Source organism: Phyllobates terribilis, unplaced genomic scaffold, assembly GCF_046119375.1.
Source record: "Phyllobates terribilis strain yellow unplaced genomic scaffold, ASM4611937v1 Scaffold_3__8_contigs__length_932513732, whole genome shotgun sequence".
Lineage (NCBI taxonomy): Eukaryota > Metazoa > Chordata > Amphibia > Anura > Dendrobatidae > Phyllobates > Phyllobates terribilis.
This window is the reverse complement of record NW_027362763.1, coordinates 10,843,592-10,867,200: the sequence shown is the minus strand read 5'-3', so window position 1 is coordinate 10,867,200 and position 23,609 is coordinate 10,843,592. Positions and strand designations below refer to the sequence as shown.

The following is a 23,609-nucleotide window of genomic DNA, read 5'->3' as shown; positions in this document are numbered from 1 at the left end:
GCAGAAGCAGTGGAGGAACTTTGACATAAAGAGGATTGACGCACAACTCGTGGGGACGGCAAGACTTGGACAGCAGCCCCTTGTCCTGCTGTCACCATAGTTACCCAGTGCCCAGTCAGCGACATGTAACGCCCCTGTCCATGCCTACTCGTCCAAGTGTCTGTGGTGAAATGCACCCTGTCACACACAGAGTTTCTCAAAGAAGCGGTGATGTTGTGTGCGACATGCTGCTGGAGCGCAGGCACACCTTTCTTTGAGAAGTAGTGCCGACTGGGCATCTGGTACTGGGGCACTGCGACGGACATAAGGTCTCGAAAATCCTCTGTGTCCACCAGGCGGAAAGGCAGCATTTCTGTAGCCAAGAGCTTGCAGATGGTGAAATTCAACCTCTTAGCTTTCTCATGGCTAGGAGGAAATGGTCTTTTACTTGTCCACATCTGAGGGACCGAGGGCTGGCTATTGTGCTTAGACGGGGTTGATAAGGGTGTCCCCGGCAAACTGCTGGTCTGTGAGGAAGATGCAGGCGGACATGTTAGGTTGCCTTGATCCAAAGGTGGTGCTATCGATGTCGGACAGCGCTCAACACCAGCTGGTGTTACCACCTCCAAAGAAAATGATGACCTGCCAATCACGCTGGTAAAGAGGTGGCAGGTCTGCGCCCCAAAACAGGTGTGACTGCTGTCCCCCCAGTCACAGAGGGTGAAGAGGCCGCGGATGCACAAGATATGGCAGACGGTGATTGGCCCGGCCGGCTAGGCCGCATTGTAGCACACTGAGCTTCCCACTGCAACTTATGCTTCATGTCCATGTGCCGGTTCATGCATGAAGTACTCAAACTATGTATTTTTTGGCCTCTACTTAGCTTTTGCTGACAAATGTTACAGATAACACGAGTTGGGTCATCTTTACCTGTTCCTGCCCTGACAAAAAACTAAAGTTGTCGCTCCAATCAGGTATTTGAGTCTTATCATCGTCTTCCTCATTGTCTCCACCAACAGGAGTTACAGTTTGGGAATGAGGGTCTACATTATGGTCAGAACCTTCTGCGTCTGGTCCTGGATCCGACTCATAAAGATTCTGGGCATCAGTGCAGATCATTTCCTCGTCTGGATTCACAGAAGCGCTGGAGTCGACCTCTGATTCCCAGGCTATAGTATGAGTAAACAGCTCTGCAGACTCAACCATCTGTTCTACCTCATACTCAGACGGGCAGCTGGAGATTTGGGAGCTGTGAGGAAGCAAGTGCGATTTGGGTGACACCTTTGAGGACTGGAGTATTTGTGATGTTGAAGTTGATGTGGAGGAGAGCCCACTTAAAGGAGCACTTGATATCCGTTGAAGCACCTGCTGTTTTTGTGCCTCATCTGGAATTTGTAGCGATTGGCGTGGCCGTAAGAAAGGGATCTTATCACATTGTCCGCTAAAAGAAGTAGACATTTTAGTTTGGCTGGAAGATGGTCTTTCTTCTGCAGATGTTACTGTTGCTTTAACACCTACCCCACGGACACAACCTTTTTTCCCCTTCCCAACACGCCTATTCCCCTTTCCACCAGCAGCAGGCCTTTTTCCACTCATTTTGGTGGTTAACTAATTCACAACTCTGGAGTTGTTTGCACAAAAAAACAATGGATGGTAACTGAGCAGAGCTGAGTGGCCAAACTGTGGTATTAGGCCAAAACTATTGGCTGGGTTAGATGCAGAAAAAAATTATTTTGAATTTGCAACCTGATGGAGGTCAGTATAGATGGACTAATACAAATAGTCTCACACACTGCTAGAGGCCCAAATATTTTTTCAGAGGTACTGTAGATGCAGATAAAAATTATTTTTAATTTGCAACCTGATGGAGGTCAGTATAGATGGACTAATAGACCAAGTCCCACACACTGCTAGAAGCCCAAATATTTTTTCAGAGCTAGATGCAGAAAAAAATTATTTTGAATTTGCAACCTGATGGAGGTCAGTATAGACGGATTAATACAAATAGTCCCACACACTGCTAGAAGCCCAAATATTTTTTCAGAGGTACTGTAGATGCAGATAAAAATTATTTTTAATTTGCAACCTGATGGAGGTCAGTATAGATGGACTAATAGACCAAGTCCCACACACTGCTAGAAGCCCAAATATTTTTTCAGAGCTAGATGCAGAAAAAAATTATTTTTAATTTGCAACCTGATGGAGGTCAGTATAGATGGACTAATAGACCAAGTCCCACACACCGCTAGAAGCCCAACTATTTTTTCAGAGCTAGATGCAGAAAAAAATTATATTCAATTTGCAACCTGCTGGAGGTCAGTATAGAAGGACTAATAGAACAAGTCCCACACACTGCTAGAAGCCCAAATATTTTTTCAGAGCTAAATGAAGAAAAAAATTATTTTTAATTTGCAACCTGATGGAGGTCAGTATAGATAGACTAATAGACCAAGTCCCACACACTGCTAGAAGCCCAAATATTTTTTCAGAGCTAGATGCAGAAAAAAATTATTTTTAATTTGCAACCTGATGGAGGTCAGTATAGATGGACTAATAGACCAAGTCCCACACATCGCTAGAAGCCCAAATATTTTTTCAGAGCTAGATGCAGAAAAAAATTATTTTTAATTTGCAACCTGATGGAGGTCAGTATAGATGGACTAATAGACCAAGTCCCACACATCGCTAGAAGCCCAAATATTTTTTCAGAGCTAGATGCAGAAAACAATTATTTTTAATTTGCAACCTGATGGAGGTCAGTATAGATGGACTAATAGACCAAGTCCCACACACCGCTAGAAGCCCAACTATTTTTTCAGAGCTAGATGCAGAAAAAAATTATATTCAATTTGCAACCTGCTGGAGGTCAGTATAGAAGGACTAATAGAACAAGTCCCACACACTGCTAGAAGCCCAAATATTTTTTCAGAGCTAAATGAAGAAAAAAATTATTTTTAATTTTCAACCTGATGGAGGTCAGTATAGATGGACTAATAGACCAAGTCCCACACACTGCTAGAAGCCCAAATATTTTTTCAGAGCTAGATGCAGAAAAAAATTATTTTTAATTTACAACCTGATGGAGGTCAGTATAGATGGACTAATAGACCAAGTCCCACACACTGCTAGAAGCCCAAATATTTTTTCAGAGCTAGATGCAGAAAAAAATTATTTTTAATTTGCAACCTGATGGAGGTCAGTATAGATGGACTAATAGACCAAGTCCCACACACTACTAGAAGCCCAAATATTTTTTCAGAGCTACATGCAGAAAAAAATTATTTTTAATTTGCAACCTGATGGAGGTCAGTATAGATGGACTAATAGAACAAGTCCCACACACTGCTAGAAGCCCAAATATTTTTTCAGAGCTAAATGAAGAAAAAAATTATTTTTAATTTGCAACCTGATGGAGGTCAGTATAGATGGACTAATAGACCAAGTCCCACACACTGCTAGAAGCCCAAATATTTTTTCAGAGCTAGATGCAGAAAAAAATTATATTCAGTTTGCAACCTGATGGAGGTCAGTATAGATGGACTAATAGAATGATGCTATGCCCAAAAGATTTTACTTCACTAGGTGCAGTAAAAAAATTGGTATTCTATACACAGGTGTTATATCTTGCAACACAGATAGGCTACTCCACTGACTAACACACTCTGCAATAGGCCAAAAAGGATTAGCTTTGCTAGATTCAGCCAAATGCTGTGAAAAAAACTAGCACAGCACTGGCACAGACCTGCCTGGCAAAAACTGATAGGAACTGATGTAACCTAGTCCTGAAAAGGACTGCAATCACAACTATTCCCTACTCCCAAGCTATCTGTATATTTGTGCGAAAATTGGCTTGAAATTAACAAGGTATAGCGCACACAGCAACAGCGGTGCCGTCTAACACGCAGCTGCAGCAGTGAGCAAATGGTGGCGACGGGGAAAATGGCTTGGTCTTATAGGGCAAGGACATGTGACATACACTGCCAATGACACATGCCCTTGCTTGTGTGAAAAAAAGCACTTCGCTCTGTGTGTGCGCTGCTGATAGGCTGACAGATTGCACCTCCCCACTGCAAATGCGGGAAAGAGAAAAAAAAATGGAGATCTTCATTGTTCCTGCAGAGATCCATCCCCTGCCCCTTCCCCCACCCCGCTGTACACTCAAACTGCGTATTAACATTAATTTTCATCATTACTGAGAAAAAATCCAGTTATGATTTTGGTGCATGAACAGTTATCGAACATAACCTCGAACAGCCGAATTTTTCTCAAATTGTTCGTGTTCGCCGAACGGCTCGAACACCGCCCAAAACAGCTCGAATTTGAGATTGGCGAACAGTTCGAGTAGAACAACGCTCATCTCTAATGGCATCATCTGAAAAGCAAAACTTGCATCTTTCAATGAGGGAACTTTTCACTTGTCAGGCTAACGTGATTCTGGTTTAAACGTAGCTGAGCTGGATTTGCATGGAAAAAAAACATTTTGGACAAAGCATTCTCATGCCTTTGTCCAAAAGCCAAAAAGAAAGAGAAAAAGCACGTAGATGCTTAGTTTTGCACCCTAAAACTCTCAGGTGTTACTTGAATTGTGATAACCTATCAACTGTCAAAACCACACACTGTTGTCAAAAGCAAACTCACGTAGAAATCGTAGCGGTGAAAAAAAATGCCCGGTATCGGACCGGGGACCTTTCGCGTGTGAGGCGAACGTGATAACCGCTACACTACAGAAACTAGATGGGAAAAGCATCTGTGTTCACGGCATGCAATCAAGATCAAGGACCGAAACGCAAACGCTTTGATAGCAAACAATAAAATTATGTTTCTGCCCAGTTTCGAACTGGGGACCTTTCGCGTGTTAGGCAAACGTGATAACCGCTACACTACAGAAACTCACAGTACTACCAAAGACATTCACACATACCTAAATCATCGACCCAAAGCCAACAGGTTTACCTCAATGTTTAAAAACAGGACAAAGGGCATTTTTCAACCAGAGAACATGCATTCATTTGTCAGGCCATTGTGAATCAAATGGGTGAAAATCATGCTGCCCAAACCAACAGTATAGTCTTGTTTGAGAAAAAATGCTCACAAACACATGTTTATTCCCGGTGTCGAAACGGGGACCTTTCGCGTGTAAAGCAAACGTGATAAGCACTACACTACAGAATCTTCATGAAAAGGAGTGAAATGTTCACGTCAAGCAATCAAGAGCAAAAGTGGAAACAGAGTAATGGCATCATCTGAAAAGCAAAACTTGCATCTTTCAATGAGGGAACTTTTCACTTGTCAGGCTAACGTGATTCTGGTTTAAACGTAGCTGAGCTGGATTTGCATGGAAAAAACATTTTGGACAAAGCATTCTCATGCCTTTGTCCAAAAGCCAAAAAGAAAGAGAAAAAGCACGTAGATGCCTAGTTTTGCACCCTAAAACTCTCAGGTGTTACTTGAATTGTGATAACCTATCAACTGTCAAAACCACACACTGTTGTTGAAAGCAAACTCACGTAGAAATCGTAGCGGTGAAAAAAATGCTGCTCAAACCAACAATATAATCTTGCATTTGGAAATAAAGAATAAATCACATGTTTCTGCCCGGTATCAATTCGGGGACCTTTCGCGTGTGAGGCAAACGTGATAACCGCTAAACTACAGAAACTAGACGGGAAAAGCTTCTGCGGTCACGGCATGCAATCAAGATCAAGGACCGAAAGGCAAACGCTTTGATAGCAAACAATAAAATTATGTTTCTGCCCAGTTTCGAACTGGGGACCTTTCGCATGTCAGGCAAACGTGATAACCGCTACACTACAGAAACTCATGGTACTACCAAAGACATTCACACATACCTAAATGCAATTGAACAAAATCATCCACCCAAAGCCAACAGGTTTACCTCAATGTTTAAAAACAGGACAAAGGGCATTTTTCAACCAGGGAACATGCGTTCATTTGTCAGGCCATTGTGAATCAAATGGGTGAAAATCATGCTGCCCAAACCAACAGTAGAGCCTTGTGTGAGAAAAAATGCTCACAAACACAAGTTTCTGCCCAGTGTCGAACTGGTGACCTTTCGCGTGTAAAGCGAACGTGATAACCACTACACTACAGAAACTTCATGAAAAGAAGTGAAATATTCACGTCAAGCAATGAAGAGCAAAAGTGGAAACAGAGTAATGGCATCATCTGAAAAGCAAAACTTGCATCTTTCAATGAGGGAACTTTTCACTTGTCAGGCTAACGTGATTCTGGTTTAAACGTAGCTGAGCTGGATTTGCATGGAAAAAAACATTTTGGACAAAGCATTCTCATGCCTTTGTCCAAAAGCCAAAAAGAAAGAGAAAAAGCACGTAGATGCCTAGTTTTGCACCCTAAAACTCTCAGGTGTTACTTGAATTGTGATAACCTATCAACTGTCAAAACCACACACTGTTGTCAAAAGCAAACTCACGTAGAAATCGTAGCGGTGAAAAAAATGCTGCTCAAACCAACAATATAATCTTGCATTTGGAAATAAAGAATAAATCACATATTTCTGCCCGGTATCAAACCGGGGACCTTTCGCGTGTGAGGCAAACGTGATAACCGATACACTACAGAAACTAGATGGAAAAAGCTTCTGTGGTCACGGCATGCAATCAAGATCAAGGACCGAAAGGCAAACGCTTTGATAGCAAACAATAAAATTATGTTTCTGCCCAGTTTCGATCTGGGGACCTTTCACGTGTTAGGCGAACGTGATAACTGCTACACTACAGAAACTCACGGTACTACCAAAGACATTCACACATACCTAAATGCAATTGAACAAAATCATCCACCCAAAGCCAACAGGTTTACCTCAATGTTTAAAAACAGGACAAAGGGCATTTTTCAAACAGGGAACAGGCGTTCATTTGTCAGGCCATTGTGAATCAAATGGGTGAAAATCATGCTGTCCAAACCAACAGTATAGCCTTGTGTGAGAAAAAATGCTCACAAACACATGTTTCTGTCCGGTGTCGAACCAGGGACCTTTCGCGTGTAAAGCGAACGTGATAACCACTACACTACAGAAACTTCATGAAAAGGAGTGAAATGTTCACGTCAAGCAATCAAGAGCAAAAGTGGAAACAGAGTAATGGCATCATCTGAAAAACAAAACTTGCATCTTTCAATGAGGGAACTTTTCACTTGTCAGGCTAACGTGATTCTGGTTTAAACGTAGCTGAGCTTGATTTGCATGGAAAAAAACATTTTGGACAAAGCATTCTCATGCCTTTGTCCAAAAGCCAAAAAGAAAGAGAAAAAGCACGTAGATGCCTAGTTTTGCACCCTAAAACTCTCAGGTGTTACTTGAATTGTGATAACCTATCAACTGTCAAAACCACAGACTGTTGTCAAAAGCAAACTCACGTAGAAATCGTAGCGGTGAAAAAAATGCTGCTCAAACCAACAATATAATCTTGCATTTGGAAATAAAGAATAAATCACATGTTTCTGCCCGGTATCAAACCGGGGACCTTTCGAGTGTGAGGCGAACATGATAACCGCTACACTACAGAAACTAGACAGAAAAAGCTTTTGTGGTCACGGCTAGAGATGAGCGTTGTTCTACTCGAACTGTTCGCCAATCTCAAATTCGAGCTGTTTTGGGCGGTGTTCGAGCCGGTCGGCGAACACGAACAATTTGAGAAAAATTCGGCTGTTCGAGGTTATGTTCGATAACTGTTCGTGCACCAAAATCATAACTGGATTTTTTCTCAGTAATGATGAAAATTAATGTTAATACGCAGTTTGAGTGTACAGCGGGGCGGGGGTAGGGGCAGGGGATGGATCTCTGCAGGAACAATGAAGATCTCCATTTTTTTTTCTCTTTCCCGCATTTGCAGTGGGGAGGTGCAATCTGTCAGCCTATCAGCAGCGCACACACGGAGCGAAGTGCTTTTTTTCACACAAGCAAAGGCATGTGTGATTGGCAGTGTATGTCACATGTCCTTGCCCTATAAGACCAAGCCATTTTCCCCGTCGCCACCATTTTCTCACTGCTGCAGCTGCGTGTTAGATGGCACCGCTGTTGCTGTGTGCGCTATACCTTGTTAATTTCAAGCCAATTTTCGCACAAATATACAGATAGCTTGGGAGTAGGGAATAGTTGTGATTGCAGTCCTTTTAAGGACTAGGTTACAGCATTTCCTACGACTTTTATCAGGCAGGTCTGTGCTCTTAAATAGATAGATTGTGGGAGTAAAGACTAATTGTAATTGGAGTCCTTTTCAGGACTAGGTTACATCAGTTCCTATCAGTTTTTGCCAGGCAGGTCTGTGCCAGTGCTGTGCAAGTTTTTTTTCAAAGCATTTGGCTGAATCTAGCAAAGCTAATCCTTTTTGGCCTATTGCAGAGTGTGTTAGTCAGTGGAGTAGCCTATCTGTGTTGCAAGATATACCACCTGTGTATAGAATACCAATTTTTTTACTGCACCTAGTGAAGTAAAATCTTTTGGGCATAGCATCATTCTATTAGTCCATCTATACTGACCTCCATCAGGTTGCAAACTGAATATAATTTTTTTCTGCATCTAGCTCTGAAAAAATATTTGGGCTTCTAGCGGTGTGTGGGACTTGGTCTATTAGTCCATCTATACTGACCTCCATCAGGTTGCAAATTAAAAATAATTTTTTTCTTCATTTATCTCTGAAAAAATATTTGGGCTTCTAGCAGCGTGTGGGACTTGTTCTATTAGTCCATCTATACTGACCTCCATCAGGTTGCAAATTAAAAATAATTTTTTTCTTCATTTATCTCTGAAAAAATATTTGGGCTTCTAGCAGTGTGTGGGACTTGTTCTATTAGTCCATCTATACTGACCTCCATCAGGTTGCAAATTAAAAATAATTTTTTTCTGCATCTAGCTCTGAAAAAATATTTGGGCTTCTAGCAGTGTGTGGGACTTGGTCTATTAGTCCATCTATACTGACCTCCATCAGGTTGCAAATTAAAAATAATTTTTTTCTTCATCTAGCTCTGAAAAAATATTTGGGCTTCTAGCAGTGTGTGGGACTTGGTCTATTAGTCCATCTATACTGACCTCCATCAGGTTGCAAATTAAAAATAATTTTTTTCTTCATTTATCTCTGAAAAAATATTTGGGCTTCTAGCAGCGTGTGGGACTTGTTCTATTAGTCCATCTATACTGACCTCCATCAGGTTGCAAATTAAAAATAATTTTTTTCTGCATGTAGCTCTGAAAAAATATTTGGGCTTCTAGCAGTGTGTGGGACTTGGTCTATTAGTCTAGCTATACTGACCTCCATCAGGTTGCAAATTAAAAATAATTTTTTTCTGCATCTAGCTCTGAAAAAATATTTGGGCTTCTAGCAGTGTGTGGGACTTGGTCTATTAGTCCATCTATACTGACCTCCATCAGGTTGCAAATTGAATAAAAAAAATTTCTGCATCTAGCTCTGAAAAAATATTTGGGCTTCTAGCAGTGTGTGGGACTTGGTCTATTAGTCCATCTATACTGACCTCCATCAGGTTGCAAATTGAATAAAAAAAATTTCTGCATCTAGCTCTGAAAAAATATTTGGGCTTCTAGCGGTGTGTGGGACTTGGTCTATTAGTCCATCTATACTGACCTCCATCAGGTTGCAAATTAAAAATAATTTTTTTCTGCATCTAGCTCTGAAAAAATATTTGGGCTTCTAGCAGTGTGTGGGACTTGGTCTATTAGTCCATCTATACTGACCTCCATCAGGTTGCAAATTAAAAATAATTTTTTTCTGCATCTAGCTCTGAAAAAATATTTGGGCTTCTAGCAGTGTGTGGGACTTGGTCTATTAGTCCATCTATACTGACCTCCATCAGGTTGCAAATTAAAAATAATTTTTTTCTTCATTTATCTCTGAAAAAATATTTGGGCTTCTAGCAGCGTGTGGGACTTGTTCTATTAGTCCATCTATACTGACCTCCATCAGGTTGCAAATTAAAAATAATTTTTTTCTGCATCTAGCCCAGCCAATAGTTTTGGCCTAATACCACAGTTTGGCCACTCAGCTCTGCTCGGTTACCATCCATTGTTTTTTTGTGCAAACAACTCCAGAGTTGTGAATTAGTTAACCACCAAAATGAGTGGAAAAAGGCCTGCTGCTGGTGGAAAGGGGAATAGGCGTGTTGGGAAGGGGAAAAAAGGTTGTGTCCGTGGGGTAGGTGCAGAAGAAAGACCATCTTCCAGCCAAACTAAAATGTCTACTTCTTTTAGCGGACAATGTGATAAGATCCCTTTCTTACGGCCACGCCAATCGCTACAAATTCCAGATGAGGCACAAAAACAGCAGGTGCTTCAACGGATATCAAGTGCTCCTTTAAGTGGGCTCTCCTCCACATCAACTTCAACATCACAAATACTCCAGTCCTCAAAGGTGTCACCCAAATCGCACTTGCTTCCTCACAGCTCCCAAATCTCCAGCTGCCCGTCTGAGTATGAGGTAGAACAGATGGTTGAGTCTGCAGAGCTGTTTACTCATACTATAGCCTGGGAATCAGAGGTCGACTCCAGCGCTTCTGTGAATCCAGACGAGGAAATGATCTGCACTGATGCCCAGAATCTTTATGAGTCGGATCCAGGACCAGACGCAGAAGGTTCTGACCATAATGTAGACCCTCATTCCCAAACTGTAACTCCTGTTGGTGGAGACAATGAGGAAGACGATGATAAGACTCAAATACCTGATTGGAGCGACAACTTTAGTTTTTTGTCAGGGCAGGAACAGGTTGGCTCTGAGGACGATGGGTGTGATAACGCACAGGGTGATGATGATGAGGTCGGAGATCACACTTACTGTCAACCCACAGTCAGCCAAGAGATGAGGTCAGCAGAGGAGGTGGAGGAAGATGCTAGTGACGACGAGGTCAGGTTGCGCCTTCCTGGACAGAGACGTAGTACTGGAAGCACGTCAACAACTGCATCCTCAAACACAACTCTGCCTCTCACCACAAGTCGTGGTGGCTCTTCAGGTCGCATGGGTGCTAAGCCTTGCATAGCCTGGGCATTTTTTCAGATCGATAAAGATGACCCAACTCGTGTTATCTGTAACATTTGTCAGCAAAAGCTAAGTAGAGGCCAAAAAATACATAGTTTGAGTACTTCATGCATGAACCGGCACATGGATATGAAGCATAAGTTGCAGTGGGAAGCTCAGTGTGCTACAATGCGGCCTAGCCGGCTGGGCCAATCACCGTCTGCCATATCTTGTGCATCCGCGGCCTCTTCATCCTCTGTGACTGGGGGGACAGCAGTCACACCTGTTTTGGGGCGCAGACCTGCCACCTCTTTACCCGCAACAGCCAGCGTGATTGGCAGGTCATCATTTTCTTTGGAGGTGGTAACACCAGCTGGTGTTGAGCGCTGTCCGACATCGATAGCACCACCTTTGGATCAAGGCAACCTAACATGTCCGCCTGCATCTTCCTCACAGACCGGCAGTTTGCCGGGGACACCCTTATCAACCCCGTCTAAGCACAATAGCCAGCCCTCGGTCCCTCAGATGTGGACAAGTAAAAGACCATTTCCTCCTAGCCATGAGAAAGCTAAGAGGTTGAATTTCACCATCTGCAAGCTCTTGGCTACAGAAATGCTGCCTTTCCGCCTGGTGGACACAGAGGATTTTCGAGACCTTATGTCCGTCGCAGTGCCCCAGTACCAGATGCCCAGTCGGCACTACTTCTCAAAGAAAGGTGTGCCTGCGCTCCACCAGCATGTCGCACACAACATCACCGCTTCTTTGAGAAACTCTGTGTGTGACAGGGTGCATTTCACCACAGACACTTGGATGAGTAGGCATGGACAGGGGCGTTACATGTCGCTGACTGGGCACTGGGTAACTATGGTGACAGCAGGACAAGGGGCTGCTGTCCAAGTCTTGCCGTCTCCACGAGTTGTGCGTCAATCCTCTTTATGTCAAAGTTCCTCCACTGCTTCTGCCTCCTTAACCTCCTCTCGGTCTTCCACCTGCACCCAAAGCCTGTCTGGTCATGCCACAAGCTTTCTAACTGCGCAGAAGGGATCCTGCACACCTCCTTACTATGCTGGCAGTAGGGCTCAACGTCATCAGGCGGTTTTTACATTGAAATGTCTGGGAAATGTGAGTCACACAGCTGAGGAGTTGTGGTCAGCTCTGGAGAACCAATTTCATGAATGGTTGTCTCCACTGGACCTGAAACCAGGGAAGGCCGTGTGCGACAATGCTGCAAACCTGGGTGCGGCCCTTCGCCGGGGCAATGTCACACACGTGCCTTGTATGGCTTACGTGTTGAACCTGGTTGTCCAGCAATTTTTAGCCCACTATCCCAGACTAGATGGCCTTCTGCAGAGGGCACGGTCGCTGTGTGCTCACTTCCGCCGTTCGCATCCCGCAGCTCAGTGACTTACATCTCTACAGAAGTCGTTGGGCCTGCCACTTCACCGGCTAAAATGCGATGTGCCTACCCGGTGGAATTCAACTCTGCACATGTTGCAGCGACTGTGGCAGCACCGACAAGCCCTGGTGCAATACGTTCTGACGTATAGCCTGGGCCAACGAGATTCAGAGGTGGGGCAAATCACGCTGGAGGAGTGGTCTCAGATCAGGAACCTATGCACCCTTCTGCACAGTTTTGAAATGGCGACGAAGATGTTTAGTGCTGACGATGCCATTATCAGCATGACTATTCCGGTGATTTACATGCTGGAGCACATGTTAAACAGAATTTGGAGTCAGGTGGTGGCACAAGAGGAGGTGGAGGAAGTAGAGGAGGAGGAGTTGTATGCGGAAGGGCTAACATCTGCAAGGTCCAGACGGTCGGCAGCACCAAGGCGGCAGGCATGTGAGGGTGGGGGAGATGGTTTTACCAGGGCGCATGGTAGCAGCCAAACTAGTGAGGAAGGTGCAGGAGCCCAGGAAGAAGTGGAGGACGAACTGATGGAAGACTCATCAGATGAGGGAGACCTTGATCACATTTCTGTTGTGCGAGGTTGGGGGGAGAGGACAGAGGAAGGAAGCATGATTGTTACCTCGCCACCAACACAACAGGGACTTGGTGCTCCTGGATGCGCAAGACACATGAGTGCCTTCTTGCTGCACTACCTGCAACATGACCCTCGAATTGTGAGAATTAGAAATAATCCTGACTACTGGGTTGCCACACTGTTAGATCCCCGGTACAAAAGTAAATTTGCAGAAATTATTCCTGCCATAGAAAGGGATGCACGCATGCAGGAGTATCAGCAGAGACTGTTGCAGAATCTTACATGTGCTTTTCCACAAAATACCAGTGGTGCACGTAGTGAATCTCACAGTTCCAACTTGCCAACCGTGGGACCGTCAAGTGTTCAGCACTCAAACCGTAACAGAACCACAGTATCTGCTGGTAACATCAATTTTGCGGAATCATTTCACCACTTTTTTAGCCCATCCTTTGCAAGGCCACAGGAGACAAGAAGTCTGACACATAGTCAACGCCTAGAGACGATGGTACAGGAGTATCTCCAAGTAAACATTGAAGCCACGACTGTGTCACTGGACCCTTGCTCTTTTTGGGCTTCCAATCTGGATAAATGGCCGGAGCTAGCCACTTACGCCTTGGAGATCTTGTCATGCCCCGCAGCCAGCGTTCTGTCTGAACGTGTGTTCAGCGCTGCTGGTGGTGTGCTGACAGATAAGCGCACGCGGCTCTCCACTGATAATGTAGACAGACTCACGTTCATAAAGATGAACAAATCATGGATCCGAAACGACTTTTCTACCCCTGTGTCATCCTGGGGAGAGTAAAAGCTTGATGATTGGTTAAAATCACCCTACCAACCGTTTTAAGCTTTCAAATTACTAATCATGTTTATCTGTATCTTGACTGGAAAATAATTTGGGCTTTGTAGCAGTGTGCAGCACTGATCCTATTAGGCCATCTATAATAAGCTTCACCAGATTTAAAATTAAAAATAATTTTTAGCTGCATCTAGCCCGGAAAATAATTTTGGGGCTCCGAGATGCGCAAGACACATAAGTGCCTTCTTGCTGCACTACCTGCAGCATGACCCTCATATTGTCAGAATTCGAAGTAATCATGACTACTGGGTTGCCACACTCTTAGATCCCCCAAACTTTTCGATCAACCTTTTCATTTTAATAAAGACCAAAAAAATGGTCATTTTTGAAATTATAAGCATTAGCAGGTTGTTAGAAACTGAAATCAAACAGTTTTCAACTCAAAACTTTATTCTAGGTGATGTTACATTTTCACATAGGACCCCTTGTTCGAAAGGAGCTTCTGAACTCTCTCGTCCATTGAATTTGTCAGGTTTTGGATGGTTTCTGCTTCAATTGTTTTGCATGAGGACAGAATACCCTCCCAGAGCTGTTGCTTAGATGTGAACTGCCTCCCGCCATCATAGACACTCCTTTTAATGATGCTCCAAAGGTTCTGAATGGGGTAGAGGTCAGGGGAGCATGGGGGTCACACCATAAATTTGTCCCCTTTTATGCCCATATCAGCCAGAGATGCAGATGTTTTATGTGCAGCATGAGATGGTGCATTATCATGCAGAAAAATGATCTTGCTGTGAAATACACGGTTCTTCTTCTTGAACCATGGCAGGAAGTGGTTTGAGAAAATCCACATACATTATGGAGTTCATCTTTAGCGCCTTCAGGGATCCTAAAGGGGCCGACAATCTCTCTCCCCATGATTCCAGCCCAAAACATTACTCCACCTCCTCCTTGTTGGCGCTGTAGCCGTGTTTGCGTGGGGTGTCCATCAACCAGCCATCCTCCACTCCATTCATCTAGACCATCGAGCGCTGCACGGCACTCATCCGTGAACAAAACAGTTTTGAAATCAGTCTTCATGTAATGTTTGGCCCACTGGAGCCGTTTCTGCTTGTGTGAAGTGGATAGAGGAGGTCGACAGGATGGCATATGCACAGCTGCAAACCTCTGAAGGACCCTGCATCTTGTTGTTCGGGGGACGTTGGAGGCACCAGCAGCTTCAAAAACTTGTCTGCTGCTATGACAAGGCTTTTTTGCCACTGCTGTTTCAACCTGACGTAATTGCCTGTAGGAAAGAGTCCTCAATTTGCCCTTATCAGCATGCACACGTGTGTACTGTGAATCAGCTACATACTTCTTGATTGCCAAGACACTTCATCCTGATCATCGCACAATGTTGATTGTAGTCATGCCTTGACCTAAACACTCCACAATTTGTTGCTTCTCAGCAGCCGACACATCCTTTTTCTTTCCCATTTTGGCAGAAAATGTAGGCTGCTTAATAATGTGAGAGAGCCTTCTTAAGTAGTCTTGCCTTTCATTGGACACACCTGCCAAACTAATAAGCACAGGTGTCTGCAATTGCTTACAGTGATATAAAGAGCCCTGACACACATCACCATCAATGAGTTTAACTGACAAACAAACAAATTCTTCCCTTATCACTCCTAAACACTTTTTGCATAATAATTTGGAACGCGGTGTACATGTGCTTTTCCACAAAACACCAGTGGTTCACGTAGTGAATCTTACAGTTCTAACTTGCCAACCATGGTCTGTATGGCAAGTCTCGGCTTCTCACTTTTTGGATTTTAGAAGGGCATGACATGCCTATATCTGTGTCTCCCCCTCCTTTTACTCCTCCACCTCTTTTCTTTTCGCATGACTATATGTACTTGTCACTTTTCCATGTGTTAGTTGTGTCTTCTGAGCAGTTTGTCAGCTTTTGGACACCTTTGAAGGTGTTTTCTATGTGTTTCTATGTGTTTTTGTTTGCCTGCCATTGGTTTTAACGGTGTTCGAAGGTGTTCGACGAACCGAACCGAACTCGAACACTACGGGGGTGGCTCAACACTAGTCACGGCATGCAATCAAGATCAAGGACCGAAAGGCAAACGCTTTGATAGCAAACAATAAAATTATGTTTCTGCCCAGTTTCGAACTGGGGACCTTTCGCGTGTTAGGCGAACGTGATAACCGCTACACTACAGAAACTCACGGTACTACCAAAGACATTCACACATACCTAAATGCAATTGAACAAAATCATCCACCCAAAGCCAACAGGTTTACCTCAATGTTTAAAAACAGGACAAAAGGCATTTTTCAACCAGGGAACATGCGTTCATTTGTCAGGCCATTTGAATCAAATGGGTGAAAATCATGCTGCCCAAACCAACAGTATAGCCTTGTGTGAGAAAAAATGCTCACAAACACATGTTTCTGCCCAGTGTCAAACCGGGGACCTTTCGCGTATAAAGCGAGCGTGATAACCACTACACTACAGAAACTTCATGAAAAGGAGTGAAATGTTCACATCAAGCAATCAAGAGCAAAAGTGGAAACAGAGTAATGGCATCATCTGAAAAGCAAAACTTGCATCTTTCAATGAGGGAACTTTTCACTTGTCAGGCTAACGTGATTCTGGTTTAAACGTAGCTGAGCTGGATTTGCATGGAAAAAAACATTTTGGACAAAGCATTCTCATGCCTTTGTCCAAAAGCCAAAAAGAAAGAGAAAAAGCACGTAGATGCCTAGTTTTGCACCCTAAAACTCTCAGGTGTTACTTGAATTGTGATAACCTATCAACTGTCAAAACCACACACTGTTGTCAAAAGCAAACTCACGTAGAAATCGTAGCGGTGAAAAAAATGCTGCTCAAACCAACAATATAATCTTGCATTTGGAAATAAAGAATAAATCACATGTTTCTGGCCGGTATCGAACCGGGGACCTTTCGCGTGTGAGGTGAACGTGATAACCGCTACACTACAGAAACTAGACGGAAAAAGCTTCTGTGGTCACGGCATGCAATCAAGATCAAGGACCGAAAGGCAAACGCTTTGATAGCAAACAATAAAATTATGTTTCTGCCCAGTTTCGAACTGGGGACCTTTCGCGTGTTAGGCGAACGTGATAACCGCTACACTACAGAGTGCTCCTTTAAGTGGGCTCTCCTCCACATCAACTTCAACATCACAGATACTCCAGTCCTCAAAGGTGTCACCCAAATCGCACTTGCTTCCTCACAGCTCCCAAATCTCCAGCTGCCCGTCTGAGTATGAGGTAGAACAGATGGTTGAGTCTGCAGAGCTGTTTACTCATACTATAGCCTGGGAATCAGAGGTCGACTCCAGCGCTTCTGTGAATCCAGACGAGGAAATGATCTGCACTGATGCCCAGAATCTTTATGAGTCGGATCCAGGACCAGACGCAGAAGGTTCTGACCATAATGTAGACCCTCATTCCCAAACTGTAACTCCTGTTGGTGGAGACAATGAGGAAGACGATGATAAGACTCAAATACCTGATTGGAGTGACAACTTTAGTTTTTTGTCAGGGCAGGAACAGGTTGGCTCTGAGGACGATGGGTGTGATAACGCACAGGGTGATGATGATGAGGTCGGAGATCCCACTTACTGTCAACCCACAGTCAGCCAAGAGATGAGGTCAGCAGAGGAGGTGGAGGAAGATGCTAGTGACGACGAGGTCAGGTTGCGCCTTCCTGGACAGAGACGTAGTACTGGAAGCACGTCAACAACTGCATCCTCAAACACAACTCTGCCTCTCACCACAAGTCGTGGTGGCTCTTCAGGTCGCATGGGTGCTAAGCCTTGCATAGCCTGGGCATTTTTTCAGATCGATAAAGATGACCCAACTCGTGTTATCTGTAACATTTGTCAGCAAAAGCTAAGTAGAGGCCAAAAAATACATAGTTTGAGTACTTCATGCATGAACCGGCACATGGACATGAAGCATAAGTTGCAGTGGGAAGCTCAGTGTGCTACAATGCGGCCTAGCCGGCCGGGCCAATCACCGTCTGCCATATCTTGTGCATCCGCGGCCTCTTCATCCTCTGTGACTGGGGGGACAGCAGTCACACCTGTTTTGGGGCGCAGACCTGCCACCTCTTTACCCGCAACAGCCAGCGTGATTGGCAGGTCATCATTTTCTTTGGAGGTGGTAACACCAGCTGGTGTTGAGCGCTGTCCGACATCGATAGCACCACCTTTGGATCAAGGCAACCTAACATGTCCGCCTGCATCTTCCTCACAGACCGGCAGTTTGCCGGGGACACCCTTATCAACCCCGTCTAAGCACAATAGCCAGCCCTCGGTCCCTCAGATGTGGACAAGTAAAAGACCATTTCCTCCTAGCCATGAGAAAGCTAAGAGGTTGAATTTCACCATCTGCAAGCTCTTGGCTACAGAAATGCTGCCTTTCCGCCTGGTGGACACAGAGGATTTTCGAGACCTTATGTCCGTCGCAGTGCCCCAGTACCAGATGCCCAGTCGGCACTACTTCTCAAAGAAAGGTGTGCCTGCGCTCCACCAGCATGTCGCACACAACATCACCGCTTCTTTGAGAAACTCTGTGTGTGACAGGGTGCATTTCACCACAGACACTTGGACGAGTAGGCATGGACAGGGGCGTTACATGTCGCTGACTGGGCACTGGGTAACTATGGTGACAGCAGGACAAGGGGCTGCTGTCCAAGTCTTGCCGTCCCCACGAGTTGTGCGTCAATCCTCTTTATGTCAAAGTTCCTCCACTGCTTCTGCCTCCTCAACCTCCTCTCGGTCTTCCACCTGCACCCAAAGCCTGTCTGGTCATGCCACAAGCTTTCTAACTGCGCAGAAGGGATCCTGCACACCTCCTTACTATGCTGGCAGTAGGGCTCAACGTCATCAGGCGGTTTTTACATTGAAATGTCTGGGAAATGTGAGTCACACAGCTGAGGAGTTGTGGTCAGCTCTGGAGAACCAATTTCATGAATGGTTGTCTCCACTGGACCTGAAACCAGGGAAGGCCGTGTGCGACAATACTGCAAACCTGGGTGCGGCCCTTCGCCGTGGCAATGTCACACACGTGCCTTGTATGGCTCTCGTGTTGAACCTGGTTGTCCAGCAATTTTTAGCCCACTATCCCAGACTAGATGGCCTTCTGCAGAGGGCACGGTCGCTGTGTGCTCACTTCCGCCGTTCGCATTACGCAGCTCAGCGACTTACATCTCTACAGAAGTCGTTGGGCCTGCCACTTCACCGGCTAAAATGCGATGTGCCTACCCGGTGGAATTCAACTCTGCACATGTTGCAGCGACTGTGGCAGCACCGACAAGCCCTGGTGCAATACGTTCTGACGTATAGCCTGGGCCAACGAGATTCAGAGGTGGGGCAAATCACGCTGGAGGAGTGGTCTCAGATCAGGAACCTATGCACCCTTCTGCACAGTTTTGAAATGGCGACGAAGATGTTTAGTGCTGACGATGCCATTATCAGCATGACTATTCCGGTGATTTACATGCTGGAGCACATGTTAAACAGAATTCGGAGTCAGGTGGTGGCACAAGAGGAGGTGGAGGAAGTAGAGGAGGAGGAGTTGTATGCGGAAGGGCTAACATCTGCAAGGTCCAGACGGTCGGCAGCACCAAGGCGGCAGGCATGTGAGGGTGGGGGAGATGGTTTTACCAGGGCGCATGGTAGCAGCCAAACTAGTGAGGAAGGTGCAGGAGCCCAGGAAGAAGTGGAGGACGAACTGATGGAAGACTCATCAGATGAGGGAGACCTTGATCACATTTCTGTTGTGCGAGGTTGGGGGGAGAGGACAGAGGAAGGAAGCATGATTGTTACCTCGCCACCAACACAACAGGGACTTGGTGCTCCTGGATGCGCAACACACATGAGTGCCTTCTTGCTGCACTACCTGCAACATGACCCTCGAATTGTGAGAATTAGAAATAATCCTGACTACTGGGTTGCCACACTGTTAGATCCCCGGTACAAAAGTAAATTTGCAGAAATTATTCCTGCCATAGAAAGGGATGCACGCATGCAGGAGTATCAGCAGAGACTGTTGCAGAATCTTACATGTGCTTTTCCACAAAATACCAGTGGTGCACGTAGTGAATCTCACAGTTCCAACTTGCCAACCGTGGGACCGTCAAGTGTTCAGCACTCAAACCGTAACAGAACCACAGTATCTGCTGGTAACATCAATTTTGCGGAATCATTTCACCACTTTTTTAGCCCATCCTTTGCAAGGCCACAGGAGACAAGAAGTCTGACACATAGTCAACGCCTAGAGACGATGGTACAGGAGTATCTCCAAGTAAACATTGAAGCCACGACTGTGTCACTGGACCCTTGCTCTTTTTGGGCTTCCAATCTGGATAAATGGCCGGAGCTAGCCACTTACGCCTTGGAGATCTTGTCATGCCCCGCAGCCAGCGTTCTGTCTGAACGTGTGTTCAGCGCTGCTGGTGGTGTGCTGACAGATAAGCGCACGCGGCTCTCCACTGATAATGTAGACAGACTCACGTTCATAAAGATGAACAAATCATGGATCCGAAACGACTTTTCTACCCTTGTGTCATCCTGGGGAGAGTAAAAGCTTGATGATTGGTTAAAATCACCCTACCAACCGTTTTAAGCTTTCAAATTACTAATCATGTTTATCTGTATCTTGACTGGAAAATAATTTGGGCTTTGTAGCAGTGTGCAGCACTGATCCTATTAGGCCATCTATAATAAGCTTCACCAGATTTAAAATTAAAAATAATTTTTAGCTGCATCTAGCCCGGAAAATAATTTTGGGGCTCCGAGATGCGCAAGACACATAAGTGCCTTCTTGCTGCACTACCTGCAGCATGACCCTCATATTGTCAGAATTCGAAGTAATCATGACTACTGGGTTGCCACACTCTTAGATCCCCCAAACTTTTCGATCAACCTTTTCATTTTAATAAAGACCAAAAAAATGGTCATTTTTGAAATTATAAGCATTAGCAGGTTGTTAGAAACTGAAATCAAACAGTTTTCAACTCAAAACTTTATTCTAGGTGATGTTACATTTTCACATAGGACCCCTTGTTCGAAAGGAGCTTCTGAACTCTCTCGTCCATTGAATTTGTCAGGTTTTGGATGGTTTCTGCTTCAATTGTTTTGCATGAGGACAGAATACCCTCCCAGAGCTGTTGCTTAGATGTGAACTGCCTCCCGCCATCATAGACACTCCTTTTAATGATGCTCCAAAGGTTCTGAATGGGGTAGAGGTCAGGGGAGCATGGGGGTCACACCATAAGTTTGTCCCCTTTTATGCCCATATCAGCCAGAGATGCAGATGTTTTATGTGCAGCATGAGATGGTGCATTATCATGCAGAAAAATGATCTTGCTGTGAAATACACGGTTCTTCTTCTTGAACCATGGCAGGAAGTGCTGTTTGAGAAAATCCACATACATTATGGAGTTCATCTTTAGCGCCTTCAGGGATCCTAAAGGGGCCGACAATCTCTCTCCCCATGATTCCAGCCCAAAACATTACTCCACCTCCTCCTTGTTGGCGCTGTAGCCGTGTTTGCGTGGGGTGTCCATCAACAAGCCATCCTCCACTCCATTCATCTGGACCATCGAGCGCTGCACGGCACTCATCCGTGAACAAAACAGTTTTGAAATCAGTCTTCATGTAATGTTTGGCCCACTGGAGCCGTTTCTGCTTGTGTGAAGTGGATAGAGGAGGTCGACAGGATGGCATATGCACAGCTGCAAACCTCTGAAGGACCCTGCATCTTGTTGTTCGGGGGACGTTGGAGGCACAAGCAGCTTCAAAAACTTGTCTGCTGCTATGACAAGGCTTTTTTGCCGCTGCTCTTTCAACCTGACGTAATTGCCTGTAGGAAAGAGTCCTCAATTTGCCCTTATCAGCACGCACACGTGTGTACTGTGAATCAGCTACATACTTCTTGATTGCCAAGACACTTCATCCTGATCATCGCACAATGTTGATTGTAGTCATGCCTTGACCTAAACACTCCACAATTTGTTGCTTCTCAGCAGCCGACACATCCTTTTTCTTTCCCATTTTGGCAGAAAATGTAGGCTGCTTAATAATGTGAGAGAGCCTTCTTAAGTAGTCTTGCCTTTCATTGGACACACCTGCCAAACTAATTAGCACAGGTGTCTGCAATTGCTTACAGTGATATAAAGAGCCCTGACACACATCACCATCAATGAGTTTAACTGACAAACAAACAAATTCTTCCCTTATCACTCCTAAACACTTTTTGCATAATAATTTGGAACGCGGTGTACATGTGCTTTTCCACAAAACACCAGTGGTTCACGTAGTGAATCTTACAGTTCTAACTTGCCAACCGTGGTCTGTATGGCAAGTCTCGGCTTCTCACTTTTTGGATTTTAGAAGGGCATGACATGCCTATATCTGTGTCTCCCCCTTCTTTTACTCCTCCACCTCTTTTCTTTTCGCATGACTATATGTACTTGTCACTTTTCCATGTGTTAGTTGTGTCTTCTGAGCAGTTTGTCAGCTTTTGGACACCTTTGAAGGTGTTTTCCATGTGTTTCTATGTGTTTTTGTTTGCCTGCCATTGGTTTTAACGGTGTTCGAAGGTGTTCGACGAACCGAACCGAACTCGAACACTACGGGGGTGGCTCAACACTAGTCACGGCATGCAATCAAGATCAAGGACCGAAAGGCAAACGCTTTGATAGCAAACAATAAAATTATGTTTCTGCCCAGTTTCGAACTGGGGACCTTACGCGTGTTAGGCGAACGTGATAACCGCTACACTACAGAAACTCACGGTACTACCAAAGACATTCACACATACCTAAATGCAATTGAACAAAATCATCCACCCAAAGCCAACAGGTTTACCTCAATGTTTAAAAACAGGACAAAAGGCATTTTTCAACCAGGGAACATGCGTTCATTTGTCAGGCCATTTGAATCAAATGGGTGAAAATCATGCTGCCCAAACCAACAGTATAGCCTTGTGTGAGAAAAAATGCTCACAAACACATGTTTCTGCCCGGTGTCGAACTGGGGACCTTTCGCGTATAAAGCGAGCGTGATAACCACTACACTACAGAAACTTCATGAAAAGGAGTGAAATGTTCACATCAAGCAATCAAGAGCAAAAGTGGAAACAGAGTAATGGCATCATCTGAAAAGCAAAACTTGCATCTTTCAATGAGGGAACTTTTCACTTGTCAGGCTAACGTGATTCTGATTTAAACGTAGCTGAGCTGGATTTGCATGGAAAAAAACATTTTGGACAAAGCATTCTCATGCCTTTGTCCAAAAGCCAAAAAGAAAGAGAAAAAGCACGTAGATGCCTAGTTTTGCACCCTAAAACTCTCAGGTGTTACTTGAATTGTGATAACCTATCAACTGTCAAAACCACACACTGTTGTCAAAAGCAAACTCACGCAGAAATCGTAGCGGTGAAAAAAATGCTGCTCAAACCAACAATATAATCTTGCATTTGGAAATAAAGAGTAAATCACATGTTTCTGCCCGGTATCGAACCGGGGACCTTTCGCGTGTGAAGCGAACGTGATAACCGCTACAAGACACAAACTAGACGGAGAAAGCTTCTGTGGTCACGGCATGCAATCAAGATCAAGGACCGAAAGGCAAACGTTTTGATAGCAAACAATAAAATTATGTTTCTGCCCAGTTTTGAACTGGGGACCTTTCGAGTGTTAAGCGAACGTGATAACCGCTACACTACAGAAACTCATGGTACTACCAAAGACATTCACGCATACCTAAATGCAATTGAACAAAATCATCCACCCAAAGCCAACAGGTTTATCTCAATGTTTAA

At 44.6% G+C, this 23,609-nt stretch overlaps 13 non-coding genes across 13 annotated transcripts; all 13 read right to left on the bottom strand.

The window, feature by feature from the left end:
* Window positions 1–4,796: 4,796 nt before the first annotated feature.
* Window positions 4,797–4,869, bottom strand: TRNAV-AAC (transfer RNA valine (anticodon AAC)). The gene has a single exon. It is a non-coding gene; the product is annotated as a tRNA-Val (tRNA).
* Window positions 4,870–5,724: 855 nt separating this feature from the next.
* On the bottom strand, window positions 5,725–5,797 carry TRNAV-GAC (transfer RNA valine (anticodon GAC)). The gene has a single exon. It is a non-coding gene; the product is annotated as a tRNA-Val (tRNA).
* Window positions 5,798–6,021: 224 nt separating this feature from the next.
* TRNAV-UAC (transfer RNA valine (anticodon UAC)) lies at window positions 6,022–6,094 on the bottom strand. The gene has a single exon. It is a non-coding gene; the product is annotated as a tRNA-Val (tRNA).
* A 574-nt stretch (window positions 6,095–6,668) lies between these two features.
* On the bottom strand, window positions 6,669–6,741 carry TRNAV-AAC (transfer RNA valine (anticodon AAC)). The gene has a single exon. It is a non-coding gene; the product is annotated as a tRNA-Val (tRNA).
* Window positions 6,742–6,965: 224 nt separating this feature from the next.
* TRNAV-UAC (transfer RNA valine (anticodon UAC)) lies at window positions 6,966–7,038 on the bottom strand. The gene has a single exon. It is a non-coding gene; the product is annotated as a tRNA-Val (tRNA).
* A 415-nt stretch (window positions 7,039–7,453) lies between these two features.
* On the bottom strand, window positions 7,454–7,526 carry TRNAV-CAC (transfer RNA valine (anticodon CAC)). Its single transcript has one exon. It is a non-coding gene; the product is annotated as a tRNA-Val (tRNA).
* An 8,375-nt stretch (window positions 7,527–15,901) lies between these two features.
* On the bottom strand, window positions 15,902–15,974 carry TRNAV-AAC (transfer RNA valine (anticodon AAC)). Its single transcript has one exon. It is a non-coding gene; the product is annotated as a tRNA-Val (tRNA).
* Window positions 15,975–16,197: 223 nt separating this feature from the next.
* Window positions 16,198–16,270, bottom strand: TRNAI-UAU (transfer RNA isoleucine (anticodon UAU)). Its single transcript has one exon. It is a non-coding gene; the product is annotated as a tRNA-Ile (tRNA).
* Window positions 16,271–16,685: 415 nt separating this feature from the next.
* Window positions 16,686–16,758, bottom strand: TRNAV-CAC (transfer RNA valine (anticodon CAC)). The gene has a single exon. It is a non-coding gene; the product is annotated as a tRNA-Val (tRNA).
* Window positions 16,759–16,844: 86 nt separating this feature from the next.
* On the bottom strand, window positions 16,845–16,918 carry TRNAV-AAC (transfer RNA valine (anticodon AAC)). Its single transcript has one exon. It is a non-coding gene; the product is annotated as a tRNA-Val (tRNA).
* A 5,585-nt stretch (window positions 16,919–22,503) lies between these two features.
* Window positions 22,504–22,576, bottom strand: TRNAV-AAC (transfer RNA valine (anticodon AAC)). The gene has a single exon. It is a non-coding gene; the product is annotated as a tRNA-Val (tRNA).
* A 223-nt stretch (window positions 22,577–22,799) lies between these two features.
* TRNAI-UAU (transfer RNA isoleucine (anticodon UAU)) lies at window positions 22,800–22,872 on the bottom strand. Its single transcript has one exon. It is a non-coding gene; the product is annotated as a tRNA-Ile (tRNA).
* A 574-nt stretch (window positions 22,873–23,446) lies between these two features.
* On the bottom strand, window positions 23,447–23,519 carry TRNAV-AAC (transfer RNA valine (anticodon AAC)). The gene has a single exon. It is a non-coding gene; the product is annotated as a tRNA-Val (tRNA).
* Window positions 23,520–23,609: the final 90 nt, after the last annotated feature.